General features: G+C 43.0%; 1 long non-coding RNA gene across 1 annotated transcript; it reads right to left on the bottom strand.

The window, feature by feature from the left end:
* Positions 1-1,850: 1,850 nt before the first annotated feature.
* On the bottom strand, positions 1,851-10,711 carry LOC146668757 (uncharacterized). Its single transcript, XR_014912178.1, has 2 exons — positions 8,445-10,711; positions 1,851-3,525 (listed from the first exon to the last, which is right to left on the bottom strand). It is a non-coding gene; the product is annotated as an uncharacterized LOC146668757 (long non-coding RNA).

Below are 10,711 nucleotides of genomic sequence, written 5' to 3'. Positions count from 1 at the left end.
GTTGCTGTTTCGGAAGAGTCTGTCACTCTTCACATTAACTGACCAAAGGCAGCGCTCCTGCCAGTTGGCTGACGAGGGGATGTTTGATTTTTCTGAGATTGCGTCAAAATAAGGCGAATTTAGGAAGGGTTTTCCCCCAGCTCGTGATATCGGTCAGTACAAATATGCCACAGATGCACGTACAGTAAATCAGCACACAGGAAGTAATATTCATGGTAGTGTGGCTGCGGTGGTTTTCATCAAAGCCACTGTCCTCATGGAGCACACGTGTGTGTCAGGCATCATCTGCTGTGGATTAGCGAGGTCTGGGAATGTCTGTGGGTTGATCTGGCCCCCATCATTTTGTCACCATATGTCACTTGTTATACCCTTTCTAATAAATTTGACATATTTTGTACCGTATGTATAACCCGCCACATATGGATTTCAGCTTGTTTGCAAATTCTTTCTGCATAACATTCTGAACTTTATATGCACATCGCTGTCAACATTAAGCTCAATGTCAGCATTTAAAAACGGGATTCAGCAGTCTACTGTCAGGGCAGAGGAGCATTCACAGTGAAGGTGCCGTACAATGCATCAGGGCGTCCTCACTTCTGTGCTTTTTCTTTCTTTACAAAATTGTCTTTCTCTCCACCACCCGTTTTTTCCATTTAATTTTCTGTCCTAACCTTCCTTCTGCTCATTCTAGCTATCTCTCCTTCTCCCTCCTTCTACCCCCTCTTCCTAGCCTCTCTCTAAGCTGTTTGGAGATACATTCCTCATTCCTTGAATGCACACAGAAATGCTGGGTGCCCTGGCGTCAGCACTTCTTAAAATGGGCTGCTGCCACTGCTGCTCCAGCTCAAGAGAGAGAGAGAGTGAGATGAGAGCAAAAGGAAAATCCAGTAAATCGGCCAAACTCAGGAAAGTACTTTCATTAAAACAAGTTTCTTTGAGAAGGTGGAGGTTGATATGGAACAGCCTTATCAGAAGTGATCAGGCTGCAAAGGGCTACAAGCTTTAGAAAATAAGGATGCATTTCATGTGTACACATATGCAAGGTGGAGACTTTATTTGGCTGCAGGAATCTGCATCACTGAGCTGAGTAGTAAGCGCCTGTCTCAACTCTGTATTTCTCTGCTTGTTACCAGTTTCACTGAGAAACAGTTTCAGTCTGTGTGTGTGTGTGTGTGTGTGTGTGTGTGTGTGTGTGTGTGTGTGTGTGTGTGTGTGTGTGTGTGTGTGTGTGTGTGTGTGTCTACCACCTGCTAAGCCATTATCCCTATAGATCTCCTATTATCCAGTCCACACACGATGAGATTTATTTCTCACCCTGGTCAGTCTCCATGAGAGGTAATTACTAAGCAAGGAAACACGGGACTTCCTGGAAGAAGCTTAGCAGAATCCAGACACCATCCACTTTCTTAAATGTGACTGCCAAGATAGGACTGATAACACAGAGCTACACTATCCCTCTCTTTTTACATATTAACCACAGTGTCCTTCTTTTTCTTTTCTGGCTTTTTTTTATGCCATGATTAATAATTTTGGATTAACTGGGTAATGTGAAAGATGAAGCTGGGGTAATTCTGTTCTTTTCATTTCTCTTGAATACTAGTAATTATCTTAGCATCACATCATCTAACAGTGCTGTAGAGTTTTAGCAGTTTTAAACAACAGAACCAGGCTCAGGGAGGGGCCAGGTTTCTTCCTGAGTCTTTCCTTCTCAGTGTTGCCAGGTGGTCCTAGGAGGTCGTCTGACTGTTTGATTGTTGGGATTTTCTCTGTATTATTGGTATAAGATTGAACTAAATTGAATTGAACCTGATGAATGGTATCCAGTCAACAAGACACACCAGTCAGTCAGATTTAAAGAATATTTGTGGTTTATTGCAGCATACGTCTTTTCACAGTGTTGACCATCCTGATCGCTGGGGGGAAATGTGTATTCCGCAATCAGTTGGCAAGAGGTGGCAAGATTTTGCTGGCAATCACTAGCATGGAACTGGGCAAAAAGAGGTACACACACACCTCCCTGTGATTGAAATAGGTAGTCATCTTATTACAATTTAAACCTGTAAAAATTTAGCTCTGTATAGTCTAAGGAGCTTGGAAAGAAAAGCAGCTGGACTTCGGTAAGTTGAAGACATTTCACCTTTCATCCGAGAAGCTTCTTCAGTTTTAAGGTCAAAGGTGGAGCTCCTTAGACTGCGATGACCTGGATGACTGAGAACCTTGACAGACTTAGCTCTGTATAGTTATAAAAATGAAGAAACTGGTCATACAAACTAAAACGTGCTTATAGTCATTTTCTGGCTTTTGTGTCAGATTGTAAATATGTGTATTCATGCCAGTGAGGCAGACATTTTAACATGAGAGTCTCTGGGGGTTGACTCGCTTATGGAGCCAACCACAGGTGGCTAATCAATGAGCTACTTTTTTCGCTTCGGTCTTGGCTCCAGGGTCTTTACCTTACAGTATAAAGCACATTGTTGTGATTTGTAGCTATACGAATAAAACTGAATTGAACTGAGTTGAATCTTTCACTCTTGCCACGTAGTTATAATTCACACAGTACATCACTAAAACGACAAAAACACAGCCTTTAATAAACTAAAAGTATTTGTTAATACGCAAGCCAGAAGTCTCTCTACTTATTTCACCATAGGGCAGAAGCATCAGGCCTTCTGTTTTGCCTCTCTTCTTGAATCTGTTTCAGCACTTTGTTATCTGATAACTCCCTTGGGATGTACATTATCACCTAACAGACTGAAACTAGGAAGAAATTTATCAATCAATATCATGCTGTGGTTTTGGTAATCCCTGGCTATGTGTAATAGGTTGCTGAAATCCACTTTTTAACACGCTGACTCAGTCAGTCGAACAGACCCACCAGGCTCTTTCTGCTGCTCCTCCCTCTGCTCTGCCCTTGATCAACCCAGGGTGGAGAATGCACATGGGGACCACCCTTAGATTAAAGGAACCTATTGCTCCCTTGATCAGTGGGAATGAACTCTAAACATACTCAAACACACAGAGAGAACAACATATGTGCGTGATTACATGTACACAAAACACGATGGAATGTCATATGGCAGTATAATATCAACTGAATTTGATGACACACTCTTCACCGAGTATGTATATACATGTGCATAAAGTCACAGTTAGATGCTCATATTTCAAGGAGAGACGCCATGAAAACGTAAAATAGGAGACAGAGACGAGCACAGAGTGGGTTCCCTCATTAAAGTCAGTTGCAAACTATGGTGTGGTGTGCGCTGGTTTCACAGGCCGCTGGTTTTAGCTGGGTGTAAGCTGGGTGTAAGCTGAAACCTTGATGTTGTGATGCTGCTGTCGTCAGAGGGCTGCAATGTGTCAGCCAGATGAGGTTTGCCATTAAGTCCCTATCACCATGTACAGTACAACTCCCAAAAGACCTTCTGAGCAGTCTCCTGTCAATCTGTCTCTGCTTTCTCCTCCTCGCTCCCTCTCTTGGTTGTTGCCATGGGGTGCGGTAGTGCAATGGCGGGCATCTGAAGGCTGGTGCAGAGAGACGTGGGGTTAAAGATGGAACGGCAAGAGAAAGGGGAACGGGCCAGGCGAGAAAGATAAGGATGAAGGGCAGGGAGAAGGGACAGAAAATAAGATGGAGACTGAGAGAGATGAGAAGAAGGAAAAGGGGGTAAGGAAAACCAAAGAGAGGGGATGGTGGGTGTTTCTCCTTTTATTTTTGCTTCCTTAGAAAATAGCTTTGGACTCTGTGCTTGGCTGATAGCACTGCTACTGGCACACGAACACACATAACACATGCATACACAAACACAAACTCCTTTTGCTTGTTCTGCATGGCAATCACCATGGTAACCCAATGTACAGAACACAATCGGGCTGGGATATTTTTAAGTTTCAAAGGAATGGAAACAACAATAGGGATGACAAAGGGAGGAAAAGATGAGAACTACAGAGAATGAGAGAGCGAGGGAGAGAGAGAATGAGGGTTAAGCCAATCTAAGTGCAAGCAGATGGATACACGAGTGTGTGTTAGGGTGTGTGCGTGTCCAAGGTCACAGCCCAGAACCATCTGTATAGCAAAAGGCGAGAATAAGAGATGGTGAATAACAGGCAGTGCGTAAACACGTTACAATGTCAATGCAGGCAAATTACAATCTAATTTACCAAACAAAGAAAAGTAAACAAAGAATTTCTGCATAGCATCAAAAAAAAACTTTTATTAATGGTACCTGCAGCAGAGTGAACTGCAGGTAGTGCTAGCTTTGTTATATTGTACTGTTGTATGTATTGTCTGGCGTCTCAGTTGTTCAACACTGTGCTGTACTGTGAGACCAGACTGACCCTGTAGCACCAACTGTGTCATACTTGTCAATAGGATTTCCTTAACATTAATCTTAACCCTCTTGTATGTCTTTGTGTGTTTAAGATAAACAAATTGTGTTTTTTTTAATTGTCAGAAGTTTCATAAACACTCCAGTAGAATTTTCTGACTGTTATTTCATAGTTTAGGCTTTACAGGGTTAATACATGAGGTAGCATCAGGGATCACGTTAGCTGATTGAGGGATTTCTAAAGTAACCAACCTGCATTTTGCCATACACAGTATAAAATCTGTACATAGCCACCATGACTTTAGCCAATGCGCATTATCCTTCTTTTGACACTGAAAAGGCTGAACAATTTATTTACTATGAACCAAAATGAGTGACTGAGACTATAAATGCATCAGGAAATTGTTTACAAAGGTCAGAAGTAGAAGTCTTAAAGCACTTTTACACAAGCCTTACTCTTCAGATACAAACTACTCCCGCCTTTTACTGTGTGTGGCTTTTACTGGCAACAATGGATATTCTATCTGTCTGTCTCTTTTTGCCTAGTGGGAGGCGACCCGTCTTCGTCGTGGTCTGACTCGGAGCGATGGCGGTCATTCTCAGACAGGCTGGAGAAGGTCGACAAATTGTTGCTATCTAATAAAGTTAACGCAGACAGATTGTTAACACGCTACAATCAATCTGAATCAGTCCGCACTGATGAGCGCAACTAAACTGCAACGATTTAAAAGACTTTTTTTCTCTTTTCTTTGTATACAGGGAAGAATAAGGGTGGTAGGACACATGCTCGTACTCTTGTGCGTGTGTGTGTTTTATGGGTGTATTTATGTATGTGTGTTCTCCCCAACAAGAATTCATCCCTCCTGTCCAGCTGTAGATTTAGCAAGGACAGCTGAGTTCGTTTCAGAAGTTGAAGCAGGTCACAGGTCAGACACTGGAGTAGGTGGCCTCTTGTAGTCAGACCACCGTCCAACAGTTGCCAAATAAATCAGTCTTGCTGAGTAGTTTGGCGAGCTTGACATACCTCCCTCCCTCGCACTCTCTCTTTCTGTCTGTCTTCTTCATGCCCTCTTTCTTTTACACACACACATGCACGCACACTTATATCCAAACTAACAGCAGTAAATAAAGCCACATCTGTCCTAGCCGTCCCCACTGGACATAAACGACACAGCCACCTTGAAAATCCTTTCCCTTCACCGATGCTCACATTGACTTCTCAGCATCGGTCCGGCGTCGTTTTCTTCTTGTTTTTGCCTTTTAAATTTCTTATGGCAAGATGAATCAAGATAGTGTATTTATTTGTACGTCAATGTACATATCAGAATGTAATCGAGCTGCTCTGACTTGTACGGGGGGGCTTTGTGCACCACTCGTATTGGCTGATATACTTGTACAAGTATGTAAGTATGCATGCATGCAAATATGTGCACACGTGCTTTACACAGTTCAACTGCCGCCACCAGCACTTAGATCAGACTGCACTGCGTTCAAACTTGCACTGACGTAATGCTTTCCTCATCTATGTGCAGCTGTTCATCACACGTATCGAGGTGCAATGTTGATTTAGAGAATAGAGGAACAATGGGTAGGACCACAGAGGCATGGCTAATGGGAGTTTGACGATCTAGATAGTCTGCAATAGCCTTAAACAGCATCTTCTGTCTAATCCACAGCTAGAGTTTGCATCAAGTCAGACTTTTTAGTTATTCTATGTTTATCCCTAAAGATGTTTTTGACACATATTCTGAAATAAGATTTCTTCAGTGGGAGTATAATTTACAGTGTGACTAGCACAGTTTGTGATGAGCCAGTCTCAGACCATCTGTCAGGTAGGTTTAGGTGTGCTTCTCTGGTCTGGATTCAGATTCAGTAAGGATTTTTTTAGGTGAAGCCCTTCCAGATTTAATGGGCTGTCAAACCAAATATGGAGCAGTAAATGTATTTACTCATCCTCATGAAATAGATGAAGCTGGAACCTTGGTGGCCCAGAAAAACCCTTTTCTCTTGAGACCTCTTGATCTTCTTCTTAATTTGGAACAGTTTTGGTTATTAAGTGATTTCTGTATTTGTGACTTTTCTCGTGTTGAACTTGGCTTAGCTCATTTGCAAAGGATGATGTGATATCATTCAGTGCATCAGTCAGGACAGAGTGAAATTTGAGTAAACATCTGATGACAGTTGTGGCCTGTTTGCTAATGTTGCCAGCACTATCAATCACATGTAACCAAATCACACAGCCCTCACGAGTCAAATCAGAGAAGTTTGGGAATGTAAAAGTCTCAAACAGGAACAGACAACCAGTTACTCTTATTTCAACATCTACAGTCAAATTAAAATCACTAATAAAGCACAGGGAGAACATTCAGACCGCACACAGAAATGTCCCCGGTAACCAAGAGGTTCAAAAAGAGAACCTTTGGCTGTGAGACGACACTAACCAATCCAGCAGACCACTTCTTAGGTTTAAAGTTGGCCACTTGCAACCAGAGATTGGGAAACTATCAGTAATTTAGGATAATAATAAAAATAATAACATGACTCCTCCAACCTAAATCTTCGACTCAACAATAAGTAGAGCATGAAACAATGAGACGATAAAAAAAAAAGAGGAAAACTAAAATTACTTGATGGACGGAAAACATGCAAAAAACTGTCTGCAATTCCAGCAAAGAAGAAAGTCTATAGAGAAACATCCTTGTTATCATATGTCATATGAAGTATATATTGGAGTATCTGCTGAGGTGCATCGCAGCCTAGCGTTGTCATCTTACAGGCTCGCATTAAAGTTGATGTCTCAAACATGTTTATTAGATCCATCTTGCAACTTTTGTTTGCAGATTTTGGATTGCTGAAATCTCAGAATGTGTAGGTGCGTTATATACTAATCTAGGTTTTAAAAGTTGTGAATTTTTGGCAGTCAGTATGCTTTGAACAACGTGTTTGTTGAATGGTATCTTCCTGTCCAGCAACAAATATTCCCAGATTGGGTGAGAACTTGTGTGAGTATAACATGTGATGAGTTTTGTAACTTTGCAAAACAGTCAAACAAGTCAAACACTCTTACTTTACTCAGTGATAGAACTGAGCATATAAACTAATCTAACATTAGAAATGTCCTCAAAAACTACATTTTACACAAGATAATAAAAAGTGCCAGAGTGAAAATAGCAATGCATACATGCAAACTGCAGTTCACGAGAACCTGTGAGCAGCTTAGTGTCCACTCATGTGCCCTCATGATGCACTTAAGTTGATGACTCCTTCTGGAGATCGGGGTCGTAATGACAGAAACAAGACACAGAAGTCCTCATAGGTCTTCAGGTCTTCACAGGATCAAGCCAATGACTTCTATCAGGGTCGTGTTTTGTGGTAATGATACAAACTGGAGACGACAGACCGGCGTTGTGTGCCGCTGCAGATAGGGCAGGTTGAGCTCCGTGTGTGTATGAGTTTCACCATGACAATATGCCTCAAAAGATAATTTGATGATCTGTGTGTTTTGCTGCCAGGTTATCCCACCACCTCCACCATCTCCTCCCAACCCCTCCTACTCTGATTCCTTTACAGCCGCAGTAACTTATTAATTTCTGTCAGCTGGTTTTCCCTGCCATTTAGAGATACTACCAAATCACATTATGTCTGTCATGGATTATGTGTACAGGCAATACATCTCCTTGAAGAAGAAAGGAGGGAAAAAAAAGATCAAAGATGTTCTTACAATCACCTCTAAGTGGATACAGGAGGTGGAAGTGTTTTCATGCATGTGCGTGTTGCAGCCCACGTGTTTTATGGGGAATGCAGATAGTCGACAGAAAGGCTTTACATTTTGCTGACTACATACATCAATTTTCTTCATTTATTATAAACTTTGAGGAATATTAATCATCGGCCAGGGATTGTGTTGAGTGCAGTTTGGAATACTTAAGGGTCACTCATGCAAGAGCTGCTGAAGGAATGAAATAAGAGATGCTCATCTCGTGTTATACCCAAGTGAGTCAAATAATAACAACAGAATCTGAGAGGCCACAGAGCCATATTCCCATATTTACCCATATTTGGGTGTGTGTGTGTGTGTGTGTGGTAGAGGATTTGAAGCTGTCACTTTGTAATTACCTCAGCAAATACAGGCTTGGAGAGAGTTGACTGAAGTCTTCCAGTTGGACAGCCCTGGGAGAAAATGAGAAGTGACAGGCCACATAACACAGCGTGGGACGTAAATAACTTTTACCCCCCTTTCTCTCTCTTCCTCGCTCTCTCTTCGTCATAGAAACATGGATGATACTTCAAGGATTTTGAAAGAGAGAGAGAGGGAGAGAGAGGGAGAGATGAGCCGAAATGAGAGAATATCCCTCTCTTTCATCTTTTGAAAAAATCTCTGACATCCTCTCTCACTTGCTTTGATGAAAGTCTTTGGGTTTTTTTTTTTGGTGTTTTATCCTCTTACATGAGGTGTATGTATTATAGCCTGCGTGCTCCAGTGTGTGACGCATTCACAAACACATATGCACGCAAACACACACGCATTCACACTGGCACGCACCGATATCATTCTCTCACCAGAATGTGTGTAGGTGTCATGAGGAATTGTGTTTTGTGTACGCATGTGTGCGCGTGTGTTTGAAGGACTTTTCTCAGAGCCTGTCGGCATTGGAGGGCCTGAATTTTTCATTCGGCGTCCTCGTCAAGTACAAAAAGTCCAGGGTTTTGTGTTCTACCCAGCAGCCACTTGCCTTTATTTCTGTTGTCCAGGACTTCCTTTACTGTCCTGTGTTCTTTAAGCTCCAGGCAGGTTGTTACTGAGACAGAAACACTGTTGTTACAGCGCATGCATGTGTATCAATCAGTGCCGTGTATGTGTCAGTGTGTGTCCTGCATTGATCACTGAAGAAGCACTTCCACATTGGCAAAGACTGATGATATGTCTGCGAGCAACTTCAACCCCCGTATATGTACATTGACAGTATACACACACACACACACACATATTCACACAAATGCATAGTATACATCCTTTTATGCTTTACCATCCTGCTTCTGGCTCTTTATCATCAGTGTCTTTCTGCTGTTTCTTTCTTCTCTCCCGCCCTCTTTGCACCTCCACCACTCTGCCTGGCTCTAGTCCAGCTATAGATTGCTAATTGCGGTTTGTACGTGATGCAGGGTCTCGCCTCCAAATACTACAGCGGTGTTCTTTGGCAGACATCAAAGTGTCGGTGTTTCATTCCATGGGGATTAGTGATGGTAGTGTGTGATAATGCCCCTGCCTGCTTGCTGAATTAAACGCCCATGGCTGGGTGCAGGTACCAGGAATCTAATGAACACGCAGTCTTACAGGCAGTCATACACACTACGTACGCTAAAACAATGGGAGAAACACGCAGTTTAGGCAGACACACATGGTAAAACCACTGTGAGAATCAGAGCCTCATTACGGAAAAATACACTGAACAAAAATATAAACGCAACACTTTTGTTTTTGCTCCCATTCCCCATGGGATGGACGTAGAGACCTAAAATTCATTCCAGATACACAATATAACCATCCCTCCCAAACAGTGGTCACAAATCAGTCCAAATGTGTGGTAGTGGGCACATCTGCCATATTGAGATAATCCATCCCACCTCACAGGTGTGCCACATCAGGATGCTGATCTGACATCATGAGTAGTGCACAGGTGTACCTCAGACTGCCCACAACAAAAGGCCACCCTGGAATGTGCAGTTTTGTCTCACAGCAAAATGCCACAGATGCCACAAGCAATGAGGGAGCGTGCAATTGGCATGCTGACAGCAGGAATGTCAACCAGATCTGTCGCCCGTGCATTGAATGTTCATTTCTCAACCATAAGCCGTCTCCACAGGCGTTTCAGAGAATATGGCAGCACATCCAACCGACCTCACAACCGCAGACCTCGTGTAACCACACCAGCCCAGGACCTCCACATCCAGCAGGTTCACCTCCAAGATCGTCTGAGACCAGCCACCCAGACAGCTGCTGGAACAATTGGTTTGCACAACCAAACAATTTCTGCACAAACTGTCAGAAACCGTCTCAGGGACGCTCAACTGCATGCCCGTCGTCCTCATCGGGGTCTTGACCTGACTCCAGCTCGTCGCCGTAACAGACTTGTGTGGGCAAATGCTCACATTCGATGGCGTCTGGCACGTTGGAGAGGTGTGCGCTTCACGGATGAATCATGGTTCACATTGTTCAGGGCAGATGGCAGCTGAGAATGTCCCAGTTCTTGCATGGCCAGCATACTCACCGGACATGTCACCCATTGAGCATGTTCGGGATGTGCTTGACCGGCGTATACGACAGCGTGTACCAGTTCCCACGAATATCCAACAACCTCGCACAGCCATTGAAGTGGAGTGGA

This window comes from Rhamphochromis longiceps, linkage group LG6 (genome assembly GCF_057381845.1).
Source record: "Rhamphochromis longiceps isolate RC_006_pf linkage group LG6, R_longiceps_female_GT1.1, whole genome shotgun sequence".
Classification (NCBI taxonomy): domain Eukaryota; kingdom Metazoa; phylum Chordata; class Actinopteri; order Cichliformes; family Cichlidae; genus Rhamphochromis; species Rhamphochromis longiceps.
This window is presented reverse-complemented; position numbering and strand designations above follow the sequence as displayed.